Here is a 14,461-nt window from a genome sequence, read left to right as displayed (position 1 = left end):
ATTGCACAAAGATTTATATATATATATATATATATATATATATATATATATATATATATATAGATGTGTGTGTGTGTATAATAGATATATAATTTTGAATCAAAACTTGTCAAAAGAGGTGAGGTATAATAAATAAAAAGTCAAATCCCTCTATGTGATTTAAAAGAAATTTTCATTCTTTAGCATGATTCTATACTTCTTAAAAACCATTTTTTCTCAAGAACTATACTTAATTTTAAAATGAAAATAAATGTTAAGAAATGAACTTGGAAGCACTGTATCCTAAGAGTGAAAAGAATCTTTCAGGCCATCTAGTTTCTCCAACCTAATTTAAAGTAGTGGTTCTCAAAATATAGCATCGGAATCACGTGGAGAACTTTTTGTTAAAACACAGCTTTCTGGGCTCCACTCCAGGTAGATATGGGTGGGATCCAATTTTGTATTTCTAACAAGTGCACAGATAATGCTGATGTTGCCAGCCCAGGAACCGCACTTTGACAATACCTAGCTTACAGAATCCAGAATTTTATATGTGTGTGTTTAGGTTAGACACATGTACACTGACACATCACTTTCATTTTTGTGGTTTCTTAGCTTCTTCAATCTCACTTATTTACTCATTTAATGCCCTATTGTGTAATTTTGATGCACCCGGAAACTTGAAATGGTTTACTGCAGTATTACACAGAATCCTGCAATCGCTTTCTGTCTCCTTGCTGCCAGCCTGACTCCATGTAGTCTGTTTTCACCTCGCTAGTCAGAGTGATCTTAAGAAAACAGAAATCGAGTCATATCATTTTTCTGCTCAGAAGTCCCCAGAAGCTACCCAGAAAAAAAGGCCCAAATCCTTACAATTGTCTAAAAGGCTTTATAATCTGTCTTACCTATAACCTGTCTGAGAATAGAAGGTACCTCCTATTCTCCTCCTCCCTTGGTTGTCTGTAGCCAAACTGACTTCCAACTGTCCTCTGTAGCTGGAAGCTCCCACTCACTATTCCCTTACTCTGGTATGCTCTTCCTTTAGGAAACTGTATGACTAACTCACTTATCTTCTTCAAGCCATGGCCAAAAGTTTACCTTCTTAAAGAGACCTGCTCACACTTTTCCTTTACTCTGCTCTGTTGTCTCTTATTCTGCTCTGCTGTTTCCAAATCAGTTATCCTTTTGTTAGGTACTATATAACTTACTTATCATGTTTATTATTCATTTTCTATCTCTCCTGGGTAGCAAAGAAACAGAACAGGGGCTGGAATATTTGCCCTTTTTGGGTCTGTTTTCACCAATGAATCTCATGTGTCTAGAACAGTACACGGCACAAAGTAATGCTCAAAAATTACGTTTTTAAATTAATGAATCATTTAATTTTGGTTTCCCAAAAAATTTAGTAGTTTTTTTTAGATTTATTATTTGAAAATTTGGCCCAATCTTTAGAAACTCATATATTCTATTTATGGCAACATATTTTATAATAGCAACGTCTAAAAAAAATAAAACTGTCCTCTAATAGGGTATTGATTAAGTAAATCAGATAACTTTGTTTTGTATTCTATAGATATTAACATGATAAAACATAAAAGGACTCAATGTAGGAAAAACAAAACCAAACTCTCTACAGGACCATATCTACTAATTATGTAGCCTTATTTAATCTAGATCAAAATGCATACATTAAATCCTCTTTACCTCAAAGATAAATTATGTAACTCTGTCAAGTTTACTAGACTCTATTTAAAATAAAGCAAGTTGAAGACTGAATACTTTACCTAAAGTATTTCCCACTCCAAAATATCTTAGAGAAGTAAGAATGATAATAGAGAACAGTGATTGAGCTCTCGTTACTCAACAGGGTATGATTACTTCATTTAATATTCAAAACAAACATATAAGATAAATATGATTATTCATATTTTTTAGATAAGGAAATTATAAAGTTCAGAGGGGATAAGTAACTTGCCCAAGGTCATATGACAAGTAAATGTTGCGACCAAATTCTATAATTTTTTTTCTTTGGGAAAATTAGTCAAAGTCCCTCTACAATGCTCTTACCAATGAAATTCTCCAGTTACATCTTACATGCTCTGTATGTTTCCATTCCCTAAAAGACCCCAGCCTCTGACATCTGGCCTTCAAAAATGTTCCCACTGTCTGATATATTATTCACCACCAACTGTCACCTGTTAAAATCCTACCTGCTCTCCAAGGCTCATCATATCCCAATTCCAAGTCTGAAGTCATGTTGCCTTCCTCTGAACTCCCATAGCACACACATGTTGTCTACAATTTTTACAGTAATTATATATATTCTATCTTCTGTTGTTATTGAAGATGTGCCTTATTGCTTCTACGTTTATTATCAAATTCCTTGAGGATAAGGGTGCATGGACTACCTACCACAGCGTGCAGGACATTATTAGATAAATGTTGAGTACAGTTGCTCCAAACAAATTTTACAAACATTCTGTCCAATATGGTAGCCACTGACCACATGAAGAACTGAGCATCTGAAATGTGCATAGGTGCCAAATTTTGAAATGTTAATAATTAGGATGTATTATCTTAAAATATATCGTTAATAAAATCAATCTTATTGTTTTCTCTTTCTCTATATTAGAATCTAGAACATTTAAAAGTACATACATCGGACTCATTATATTTCTAATGCACAGTATTTTTTCAGATACACCTGTCACCTTCTCCATCACTCTCCTCCAAGGGATCAAGCCCATGAACAAATGCAAGAATTAAGCAAAAGGGGAATTCCCTATTCTGAGATATTCTAAATGAGGGAGAGAGCTCTCTCTGGATCAACAGTTTTTCTATTTTATGTAGTTAGATTGCTGCTTTTGTTTTTAAGTCACAGGATTTTGGTCTAAGAAACACCATAGTGAAAAAGCTACTTTGTCCATAAGTGAAAATTCACTCTGTGTTTGTGCAGTGGAGCAGAAACCACATGCAAATCAGAATATAACAGAATTACAGGAAGCTTTCTATTTTGAAGTACATTGGCAACATGGCAAATAGAAAGCAAACAGCATTCTCCCAGCAATCCTTGATCCCTTTCCTACCCCAACATCAGCCACAATAGAGAGCGCCCTATGTGTTGCCCTCAGCTGCATGTCTCCTACTGCTTGCTGGTACCATGTGCTTTAGGCAGTTTCTTTCCAGGCAAACACAGACTGTTTACTGACTGTAATCAAAATGACAGCGCACTGTTTTCACAACTGAGTGTTGAGAGTCGATTGCCTTTTTTACTTGGCAACCTGAGGAAAATTGAGAACTGGGAACTTGAGGTATAACTAACATTACTTAAGATGGTGGTGTTGACTACTCCACTTGTTATCTGCACTCCTTTGAGATTTAATACACAGAGGATTGGGATTTGTCTAGCTCAGAGCAAAAAGGTTTTAATCACTGCTTTCAGATGGGTGCAAATGGTAAACCACACCAGAGCACAGGATGATTTAGGTGTGTCTGAAGTTCAGCTGCCATGTGATTCTTCTCAGCATAAAACCAATCATATAAAGAGGCCTTCCCCACTAAGCATGCCCCTTAGATACACAGTTATAATGTCACAGAGTGAATCACTCTAAGATGGTGCCACAGAAGATAATGCAATATACTAGAAAAGCATGCCCCTGCCCTATCTTTCTTAGAAATGAGATTTAATGAAAAGATAATAGAGAGGAAAATAGAAGGAGAGATATACAAGTTGCAATTCAGACAACCTGTATTCTATACTTGTCTCTGCTATCACTTGCTGTGATATATTGAACACTCAAGATCTCAGATGTTTAGTGTATATGTGAGTAAAAAAGAAGGGAGAGGTGAGAAATTGACCAATTATTTTGTAGCACCTATTTTATTGCTAAAACTCGATTTCAGTGTCCAGACTTTGGGACTCTGTGCTTGTCTTACTCAAAATGTTCATCCTTTCTGAGAGAAACTGATCTGAAGGTATAGCAATACCTTTATACTCTGAATGTAGGCCATGAAACCTTATACAAATCATGTTCCTGAGGTAGGTGTGCCACATCTATTAGAGGATATATTCATTTTGAGAAGACTTTAGTGAACTAGGTGCTTGCATAGGTCCTCTCCATCCCAAATTTAAACTGTTTCTTGTTGAATAAATAATAAACATGCCTTGAGTAGACTATAATGTGAAGATCAGTTGCTGAAAAGAACAATCCCTTGAATCCTTTCTAACTCTAGATATTCAATTTTGTACACATGACTTCATGAAATGGTAATATAAAAAATCACCTACTGAGAAATTCCATACGAATTGCAGTTAATAAAAACCTAGAAAACTTTAAGTCTGGATTTCAGAGAAATATGACCAGTTACTAGGCTAAATCTTCCCCAAAGGGGGCCCTTCGAAATAAAGAAAATTTGATAAAAAGTCTTTCCTAGATCTGAATGCAGGACCCAGAGAACCTGTGTTTTTCCTTCAGCCTCTGAACACATCATTGGCACCAAAATAGAGCAAAGGATTGTGTGCACTGCCCTGATTTAGGTGTGGATGATGCCACTTACTGCAGCGGAGAACACAGAGTAAATTGTCCCTGCACGTAAGGACAGGAAGGGGATGCTGTTCAGTGCTCAATTCTTTTGAGGCAAAAGGAGACCTAGAATGCCACAGGTAAGAGAAAATTACATATGATAAAAATTTTGTTTTAAACAGGGATTGTAGCAACCAAACTTCTGAAGACTGGTGTGGTCTATCTGTCTTTACCCTCCCGAGAATAGAGGATCTGGTAAGTAAGAAACTGACTAGTGAGGACAGTAGTCCTGAGGAGAAACCTAAGAAGAGATGAAAGGGGAGATACCAGGAGGGAGAGATGCCCTGCCGTGTGCCAGGTGTGCCACCTGAACTGTCTCAAGGGAAGCAGGACTCAGGATCCTGATAAAATTGCCAGTGCAAAATCGAACATTGAGTTCACTCATTCTTCAAGTGCCACTCCCCTTTAAAAGTAATAGACTTTATTTTTTTAGAACAATTTTAGGTTTACAGGAAAGTCCGTTGGTAAGTACTGAATGCCCATATCAAGTGCCTTTTTTTATGTCTTAAATATCTGTCTTCAGAATTTTTATTCAGAAATAAATTGAGAGAATAAACAGAAAATATTTTGTTAAGTGTGAAACTTCCCAAATTTAGCTTTCTTGAGGGATATGCATTGTTGGGGGAGGGAGGAAGTGTATTATTTTCTGACTAAATTGATCCCACAAAGTGTTTTCTGAACTGGACCCACTATCATAGATTTAATGGAATATTTAAAAGAAAGTTGTCTTACAATGACTCAGGGTAATTTTAAGATCCTGAGTAGAAAACCACACTTTACAAATGCGTAAGAAGGAACTGACTATTGTTGTTTTCATGGTTTGCCTTAACTTTAGCTTTTATTTGCATGAAAATCTGCATCTCGATTTGGATGTGCTCTGCCACTTTTCATTTACCTTCATGCGTTACCCTTTCCTATTCAAAATGTACAAAGTACTTTTGAATAAAGAGTTGGAATGTTTCCTTAAGATAATCTAGTTAGTTCTTAAAATTGTCATCATGTTGGTAGAGGGGAATGGTTATATCAACCATAAATTGTTCACCCTCTACCCTGATTGTGTTATTTAAGGTGACCCTTTTTCACAAAAGCATTCCTTCCCTGGTTCAGGCTTTCGTTCTTATCAATATCTTATTTGTTTCTTATTTATATTTTTATTGCAGGCTGCCCAAATACTTTGTGTATAAAGCTTGGATGTAATCTTTTTAAGTAAATAATCCAATCCCAGTGGGAGGACCCAAGCACTGTGTCACACATATTCATCAAAACCCTGGCCTCAAACATGATACTGTATTTCTTCTGTTTACCACAGAAGCACCAGCCACCTGCCTCAAAATGTAAATATTTTCATCCTAAGATTTAACAGATATTTTCTGTTATCATAATCGTTTTAGTGACCACATTGGCAGAATGTCAGAGGTGGGTGAAGACAGCATAGTTAAATATTAATATTAAATGATGATCCTTTAGAGAAGACTTTAGGATAAAATCTTCTCTGAAGGACCTGTAGAGAATTGTCCTCTGTGTCTCCTACACAGCTGTGGGAAACCAATCCGGAACAGCTACTGGGGTGTTAAACCAGGAAATGTCTCCTTAAAAGCTGACTCATCTTAGGAACGAGATTCTTTTTAAGAAATGCAATTAATTATTAATTTTGCTCCGCTATTAGATTAATTCACTTCTTTCTCTGATATACCATTTACTGAAAATACCTTTTAAAATGCATTTTGGCTTTAAAAAATACATTCGTTTACAGAGTCTGCCTTTCCTCCAAATCTGCCAAAATTGCAGTTTTAAAAAATTAAAAATCAAAGTGTTTTGCTTCCAGCTGGTGATTTGGACATTCAAAGAATATCTTTCGGTAGACCTATCCTTATTTGATTATTTAAGACTTAATTCTCCAGACAGAGATTTATAAGTATGAAATAAATCAGTAAGCGAATCCGTGGTTGTACAAACTGAAATTATGGATGCTCAGTTGCAAATGTGTACATTGTATGGTTAGCTTGCAAAATATACTATAACCAGCAGCTGGATCAACTCTCAAACAGATTTGGGGTAATACATTAACGATTTCAAATAAAAAATATTAAACAGGTAAATAAATGTCAATGTGTTCAACCAAGGGGGAAATGGACACAAGCGTATTTTTTGTTGCTTCCTTAAGTATTTGCATAGTGTCTTTACTTGACACATGCCCACTGGTTAGCACTTTGAGATTACTTTGAAAAGCATTTGTCAACTATCTTTCACTTCTCTAGCCAAGTTTTCATTGGCTCCTGTTATTTTTCCTTTGTCTTTCTCTAGTCAATTGGTTTTCAAACCTGGCTGCACATGTGAACTATAATTGCAGAGCTTTTAAACAAATACTGATACCCAGATTCTGCCTCAGAGAATCTGATTGAATTGGTTGAAGGTGGAGCAAAGCATTGCTCTCTTTTAAGTTTTCCAAGTGATTCTAATGTGCACCCACAGCTGTGGGCCACTGTGAAAAAGCTCATCACGTTCTTCCTCTTTTTGTTTTCTCTCAGTATGTTTGCATATCTCTTTCCCTTTAGCTGTTTTTTCTCTCCTGACATTTTTATTAGTGAAGTTCTATAAATCTATCTTTTCCTCATTTTTAAAAAATTTCCTGTTTACTGGCCATGAAGTTCTCATTCCAGGTACATATATATTTGATTTGTATTATTATCCAATACTATTCAGGCTTTATGTCAGTGAAAGAGAACACAGTATGAGTGTGAATTATATTTTGCCTGTTCTTTCTATGCTAATTTCATAGTTTACATGAATTTTTGATATAAATACAAAAAGATTGATAATAGAACCTAAGGCCATTGTCCAAACCTGATATTAAGGAAGGATTAATTTTAAATGTAAGTATTATTGGCTATAACTAAAGACAATAAAACATTTTAGAACTTTGAGACCATACAGGACTAAAAATCATTACTGATATGATATATATCATATAATATTTTTCCATTTCATGGGTAAAGGATGGCAATGTGTTTGCCCTAAATTTTAAACTTTATAAACAAATTTCAATCATCTTTAAAGAACAGAGCCGAAGTGGGGATATTACATATTGCATCAAATAGCATAGCAGAAACAAGGTATCACTAGCAACAGAAGCACTAATAACAATAGAAAAAATAAAAGAATTGATGATGTTGAGTGCCGTGGTGATGTTAATAACAGGAAGAAAACTAGAAATCAAGAAGTTAATGCACAGGGTCAAGGATTTGAAATGAAACAGGCTGGGCCTAGAGTAGGAGATAAGAAATCTGAGTACCAATGTGGCTGTGCTTCTAAATATGGTCTAGTGGTTTTCTCTCAATGAGGTTTATTTTCTCTCACTGGCAAAAATGCTGGTTAGATTGGCAAAGGAAGAAAATGAAACCTTGCAATTCCTTGGTCAGAGCCTGCCTATATATGTGTTTTATTGGATCTATCTGGTATTATAAATAATTTGAAATGATGACTACATTTAATAACAGAGGGAAATCTTTACTAACAATTTGGATTTCTCAGTTTCTTCAGAGAAGTCATTTGATGTAACAGTCTTCTAACAGTGAGAAGGTGTTTTCCATTTTTAAAAAGGGCGTGCATGCACTTTCTAGTTCCTCAGACCCAACCTGAATGGCTTCACTGCTTTGTCCTACCTACTTTGTTCATGTGGGAAATTTATGTTTCTTTCTTTTAGAATTTATTATTTAAGGTCATTTCCAACCATGATATAAGTTCCATGAAAAGAAAATGCTTAGACTACTTGGGAACATCTTTAGTTAGGCATGATAAAAACAACGTATACAGAGAAAAATAAATGTCGCTAGCAGAAACACCAAGGAGGCAGAGAGAAACTAACAAACAGGTGACTAGTCCTCAAACTGAGGCTTAAGCCCACAAAATGTGTCTTATGCAAGACTATGTTGGACTCTAGACCAGAGGTGCAATGTCACTCTTAGAATTGGAATTTAGTGAATTATTTCAGTTCAACTCTTTCTTGGGAAAGGAAAAGGACAAAATGTTCCCTACAACCAAAGTAAGAATAAGTATATTCTGAAAAATCAGAAGATTAAAATTCCCAAAAGGGAGCTTGTTGGCAGAAAATGGCCAAAGTTATTTAAAGAGTGACTTTGACTTCATCCATTGAATAAAACAATATTAAATCACTACTTAATAATTAAGGGACCATCATTTGTCTAACTTTGCTCCAGCGCAGAATTTAATCACATGAAGGACTCCCTATATGCAGTCTCCAAAAAAAAAAAAAAAGAAAGAAAACTTAATTCAGGTCTTACAAAAATAACTCCAGATTTCATAAGGTTTCTCTGAATAAAACCCCTGAAAATTCGCTTATACAACCACAACCAGCATATGTTTTTATGTGCTGTATTCTAATATTGTAAATTTGATTGTAAGTTACTTTTCAGTCGTGCTTTATTCATAGATCTTGGGTAAAACCTTCTTTAAAATTCTTTCCATAATATCCTTTATGTTTTCAAATCCGTAGAGGAAAGAAGTGGGATATAAAAAGTAATCAAAAAAAATACTTGGCATGTTGAAACTTGTGGTATTCAGTTAAGTAGGTATTCATATAAATTTTAAAGAATTCTTCTACTTTATATAATTGTATGTCTGATGTAGTTTCAAATTTCAGATAACCAAAGAGTGGTCCCTATCAGGAAGTTAATAAAACAAACTATGTCTGTACTTAGCAAAAGAGCAAGTTTGTCTTTAGTGCTATATTTTTAAGTGGAAACACTATTCTGCTCTGCAATATATATATCTATACTTTATATATCCCATTAAAATATAATTAAAGAATGTGTTAATTTCATCCTAGAGAGAAAAATATTGTCAGGTAAAGCTTAACTAAAAATTCGTTTCTCAATCAAAGATTAATTTGTGAACCAGCAATACAAAACAAGAATATGATTGTCTGTCTTTCTCCCCAAATGTTCTAACTACCTCAAGTTATAATTGTTAAATCTACCTCAAGAAATAGTTCAGATGTCAGGTTCTATATTGATTTGCCATGAAAGCTGTTTATGAGGTAAAATTTAAGCATGAAATTTTGAAAATAAAAGCAAAGTTAGAATTAAAATTAATCAAATTTTTAAAATAGAACCCAAAAGTACTGAAATAAACTGTTAAATAATTATATTTCACAGAATGGTGTGTAATTAATCCTCACAATTTTGGAAAACTGGTAAAACAACCATCAATATTAAGGTGAGAATGAACAATATATTTTTAGATGACAAATGAAACATGAATTCCCAACCTTCAGTGAGTTCACGTTTACATACATAAATGATAATAAGAAAAAAAGTAATCTTCACAGTAGTAACCTGTGTAAAGAAATTTCACTATCTAATCATAGGTTCATTTTTTGGTGAAAAAAATATTTAAATGCTTATTCTTATGGTTGCTTTCAGTTAACTTCAACCCTAAAAATAAGAACTTGTAAGCGCTGGGAGTGACCTAGAACTGAGGAGGAGATGAGCAACAGATTCTAAGCATCACATTAGTCTAGCTGAGAAACACTACCCTCAGATTTTTAAGTCTCCTAAGCTCTTAGCTCTCTCAGATCTGCCTAATCAAGAGTCCATTAAGTCATCCTGGCTGCCATGAAGATGAAGCTGACAGCGCAGTTAGTTGAGTCAGTTTAAAGAGGCCCAGGATGGTTGAAGGGAAGGATTAGGAGGCCTGGGGTGCTGAAAGGTTATCCTGGTTCTAGATCCCAAAGACCCCAGTAGCACACAGCTGTCAGGAGCACGAAGCTGCACTTAGAGACAACCTTTGGAGGAAAGCAGGGATTTTGCAGTACATCAACCATTTGTCAAACACAATTTGCCTTTCCACATCTTATTGTACCATTAATAAAACTGAAGCAGTAGAGAGTTTGTGAGTTGATCACATAGCCAAGACTTTCCTGGGATTTAGGTTCAGTTATCTGGTGGTCTTAGTAGAAATTACTTGGCATTTAAATGTGATTTTGGTGAAACCTAGATTCCCTTTGTGAATCTTTACAGAGACTTTCCCTCTAACAGGTATATCCTCTTAAGGAAATGTGAAATAAGGCCCGTTGCCTCTATTTTCATAAGAAAAAGAAAGTTTTGAAGTCCGTGATAACATATCCAGCATAAATGACTGTTTTTTGGAAGGTATTATGAGTTCTAGAAACTCTTCAGGAATTGCCTGGAATGTTAACACTAATTGATATTATTACAGGTACACAAAAATGTTGTTGTTTCAGCGAGGGAACGATGAGAATTATTCACTTTTCAGGTACACAGTTATTTGGCAGTTTGATTCTATCCTTCCTGTTGTGGTGGAAGATATTATATCACCAGCACTAACAGTAATAACAATGACGACAATTTATGCCTTTATGTTTGTCCTTTTCCTTTTGATGTGAGTTAGGATGGCGGGGGAGAGAGGAAAGAGATGTGAAATCATGCTCCAGGATCTATACCAAGCACTGAACAGACATTATTTTAGTTATGCAATCCTGTAACACAGGCATTATTATTCCTATTTTATAGATGATGCAATAAAGGCTCAGAGAGTTTAAATAATTTGTCAAGTAATAGTGGTGATAAATGTAACCTGCCAAGCTCTTGCTCTTACCCACTTCTCCATATTGCTCCCTACTTGTTTCCACCACAGAAGGAACTGGCCAGGAAACATGCTATTCCTGTTTTCCTGCTTTCATGTTTAGCACAACATCAATCATAATTTACAACTCAGTGAGAGTCAAAGTTGTATCATAATTAAACTGAGAAACCAACGGAAGAAAAATCCAAATAAATAAGGTTCAGAAAATTTTAAAAACAAAGTGATCTTATATAGCTTTGATTCTAATTCCCATCCTTTCCAGGCAAGGAAAATGCTCTTCAGTGATACTTGGTGACTTTTCTGAGGCAACAAAACTCATTAGTAGCAGAACTTGAACCAGACCCCAAGACTTTCAGCTCAGAGTTCAACCTTTTTATCTTCAGTACTCAAATAAATCACAGCATTTTTCTGAACTTTACAAATGAAATCACCACCACATTCTTTTAAAGATTAAGATATTCAAACTTGTTTGATATATTGTTTAATCAAAACAGGTTCAATTTCCAAATTTTTTGAAAAAGCGCATTTTGTGAAGCAAAGAATTCTATGTGTATTTGCTTTTCACATGGCGCCCACATGTATAGATGAGTAACTAAGAGACTGTTGCAACTATACCAAGAAAAAGAAAAGCGCTAACATTTGGGGCCAAAATTAAGCATTCATTCATAAATGTAAACCCGTCCAATCAATACCAGCTCTAATACTTACACAAAACAAAGTTACTCACATTTAGTCACCTGTAGAGAAGCATGGTGTGTACAGTACACTCAAGTTAATTAACAGCCATTTCTGGGAACCCTGTCCAAAGAAACAGTTTGCTTTATATCCTTGGTAGGAATTCTTCTGAAACAGTTAAGACCCAGGGCTCTCCTCTCAGGCAACCACTATTTTGAAATGTTTTCAGGGGGACTATTATTGCTACTCAGTGTAAAATATTAAGTGAGATGTCAGTATTTTTTTTTAACATATCATTAGAAATTACAGTTTGGAAGCCTCAAGTTCTATTTTTGAAGCCCTTTCAGCCAGTACTGACTGGAAGCCCTGTTGAAACCAGAGGTCATTTCATATAGGGCACACAGTATTTGTAGTGAATGTGATGAAATGTTTCCATGCAAATTCCTACAAGCACTTATGCCTTTATCTTTGTCCTCATACGCCACATTACACTACCTGTTGTATATTTTTAAATGTTGTATGATTTTTAAAACTTATCTTTCAATTAATACCTATAGATTTCTGTCAATAATTTCTTATTCTAATTATGTGGTAGCTAACTGAATGAGATATTTATGACTATGATATAAAATATTCTAAATACAGCCACAGAAAATATGGGTCATAGATAAAGTATATTATTGTTTTATGGTTCCAGTGGTTCTTCCTGGTAATTAATAATAATCAGTTGTTAAATATGCACAGAAAAAAATAAACAGAAATCTATCAAGCTCATAGAATAATCAAACAGATATAGTAACCTTTAAATCAATAAATTAAAACATAAACATTTAATGTGAAATAAATATATTAAAGATAAAGAAGTAGCTATTATGGAACATATAGAAATTATTTTATTTTTCGAAGGTTTGACCTCTTTTAAATGGTTAGTGTCGGTGTTCTTCCCTCTATGAAAACAGATTTTACAGAGAAATGATGGTGTGCTTCACAAAGCCAAACACCTCTATATTGTTATCACTCCCTATATGCATGGCCTCTCTAGAGCTTTTAAATAAAAGATTAAAGCACAAGAATTAGAGTTCCAATTTCACTATACATTTATGTTTCAAAAATACTGACACACTGGACATTTAAATAGATGGCATTCAGCCAGGAAACTCATTAGATTAGCTTTAAGTGTAATAAAAATATTTTTTTCTGAATACAATAAATCATAAACATCTACAAAAACACAAGACCATTGATGCCTCGTATGTACCATAAATTACCATTTCCAGACAGGCTCTATTTTCTTTGAAAGATAAAGAAATAGTAAGCAGTTTACACATCAAACGATGCCTTTGGTTCCTGCAGTTTATATTTAAACAACACTGGGTTAAAAATAGCAGCATGAAGATTTAAAGTAAGAAAAATGACCTGGTAGTTAGATTCCATGGTGCAGATAATGAAATATTTTGTCAGCTTACCTGGTAAAATAGAGCCTTATGAATTACAGCATAACAAAGCCCAGCATCCAAGATGGTTAGAATATAACGTGTCTTCCTCTGCAGCTGTTCAGCTTTTTTTTTTGACCACAGAGGTTTATAAATTAATTACACATTTTTTCTTTCTTTCTCTGTGGACAAGAAAACAAAGAGACCTTTCCAGAATCCTCTCTGCTTATGCCTTCGCTTCCTGTTCTGAGATTCACTCTATGGTACCCAACATATATCAGAAAACAGCTTTGAGAAAAAAAAAAAAAAAAGAAAAAAAAAGGCTAATAGCACTCAAAGTGGTACCGCCATCTACTGGTGAACACACACAAAATTGAACCAAAGGAAAAAACATTCCCATTATTCTCTATCATAGGGAAGAAAGCAAACCTGTGTGAGGCATTAGTACTCAGGAAAGTGCCCCAAGATGACAGCAGAGAGGTGATGTGAGCTAAAATTTCACAACACACTAAAAACAGTAACTTATCTAATACATATAAATATGGATGAGATACTTTTGCATATTCAGTTATTTGCATCTCACTAATATTTTTTTCTTAATTTTATAACAGTTGTTTTACAAGATCTATAAACGACTAAAATTAAAAAATATTTAACTTACTGTTGGAAAATTCGGTTTTAAGATCACATTATCTTTTAGGTGTAGAGTTTTGTATAAGCTCCCTTGTGGCCTGCTCTGGTCTTTTGAAAACCTTTTCTCTTCCTGAATGAATTATTTTCAAGGTGAGTAATTTGACTCCTTAGAGAACAGTGTAACACATACTAACTGATAGTCATTTTGTGTGGCTTTCTGGTAAAACATTTGCAGAAAATATTTAAATGTAGAAAAATATTCTATACATCAGTTAACCTAGCTAATTTAGACGTCTGGATTATTTTGGTATGTGTGTATGACACCAGGAACAGTGGAAATTCATGTTAAATGAGAAAATGCAAATCAATGATTTATTATGTCTTTAGAATACTTTTTAAAAGGCTAGGCAACGTGGCTCACGCTTGTAATCATAGCACTTTGAGAGGCAGAGGCAGGTGGGTCAGAGGCAGAGGTCGGGAGTTTAAGACATGCCTGGCCAACATGGTGAAACCCCGTCTCTACTCAAAATATAA

At 34.6% G+C, this 14,461-nt stretch overlaps 1 protein-coding gene across 8 annotated transcripts in view; it reads right to left on the bottom strand.

Moving 5' to 3' along the window:
- Positions 1–13,542, bottom strand: part of SCN3A (sodium voltage-gated channel alpha subunit 3) — a 113,150-nt gene extending 99,608 nt beyond the window's left edge. For 7 of the 8 annotated variants that reach the window (XM_078327470.1, XM_078327472.1, XM_078327476.1 and 4 more), the window contains exon 1: positions 13,328–13,542. The gene's annotated coding sequence lies outside the window, so the exon portion shown is untranslated. Of the gene's footprint in view, positions 1–11,913; positions 11,985–13,327 lie in introns of all 8 variants that reach the window. The other variant, XM_078327469.1, reaches the window with a different exon arrangement.
- Positions 13,543–14,461: the final 919 nt, after the last annotated feature.

Source organism: Callithrix jacchus, chromosome 6 (assembly GCF_049354715.1).
Source record: "Callithrix jacchus isolate 240 chromosome 6, calJac240_pri, whole genome shotgun sequence".
Classification (NCBI taxonomy): Eukaryota; Metazoa; Chordata; class Mammalia; order Primates; family Cebidae; genus Callithrix; species Callithrix jacchus.
Note: the sequence above shows the minus strand (reverse complement) of the source record. Positions and strands in the feature narration are given on the sequence as shown.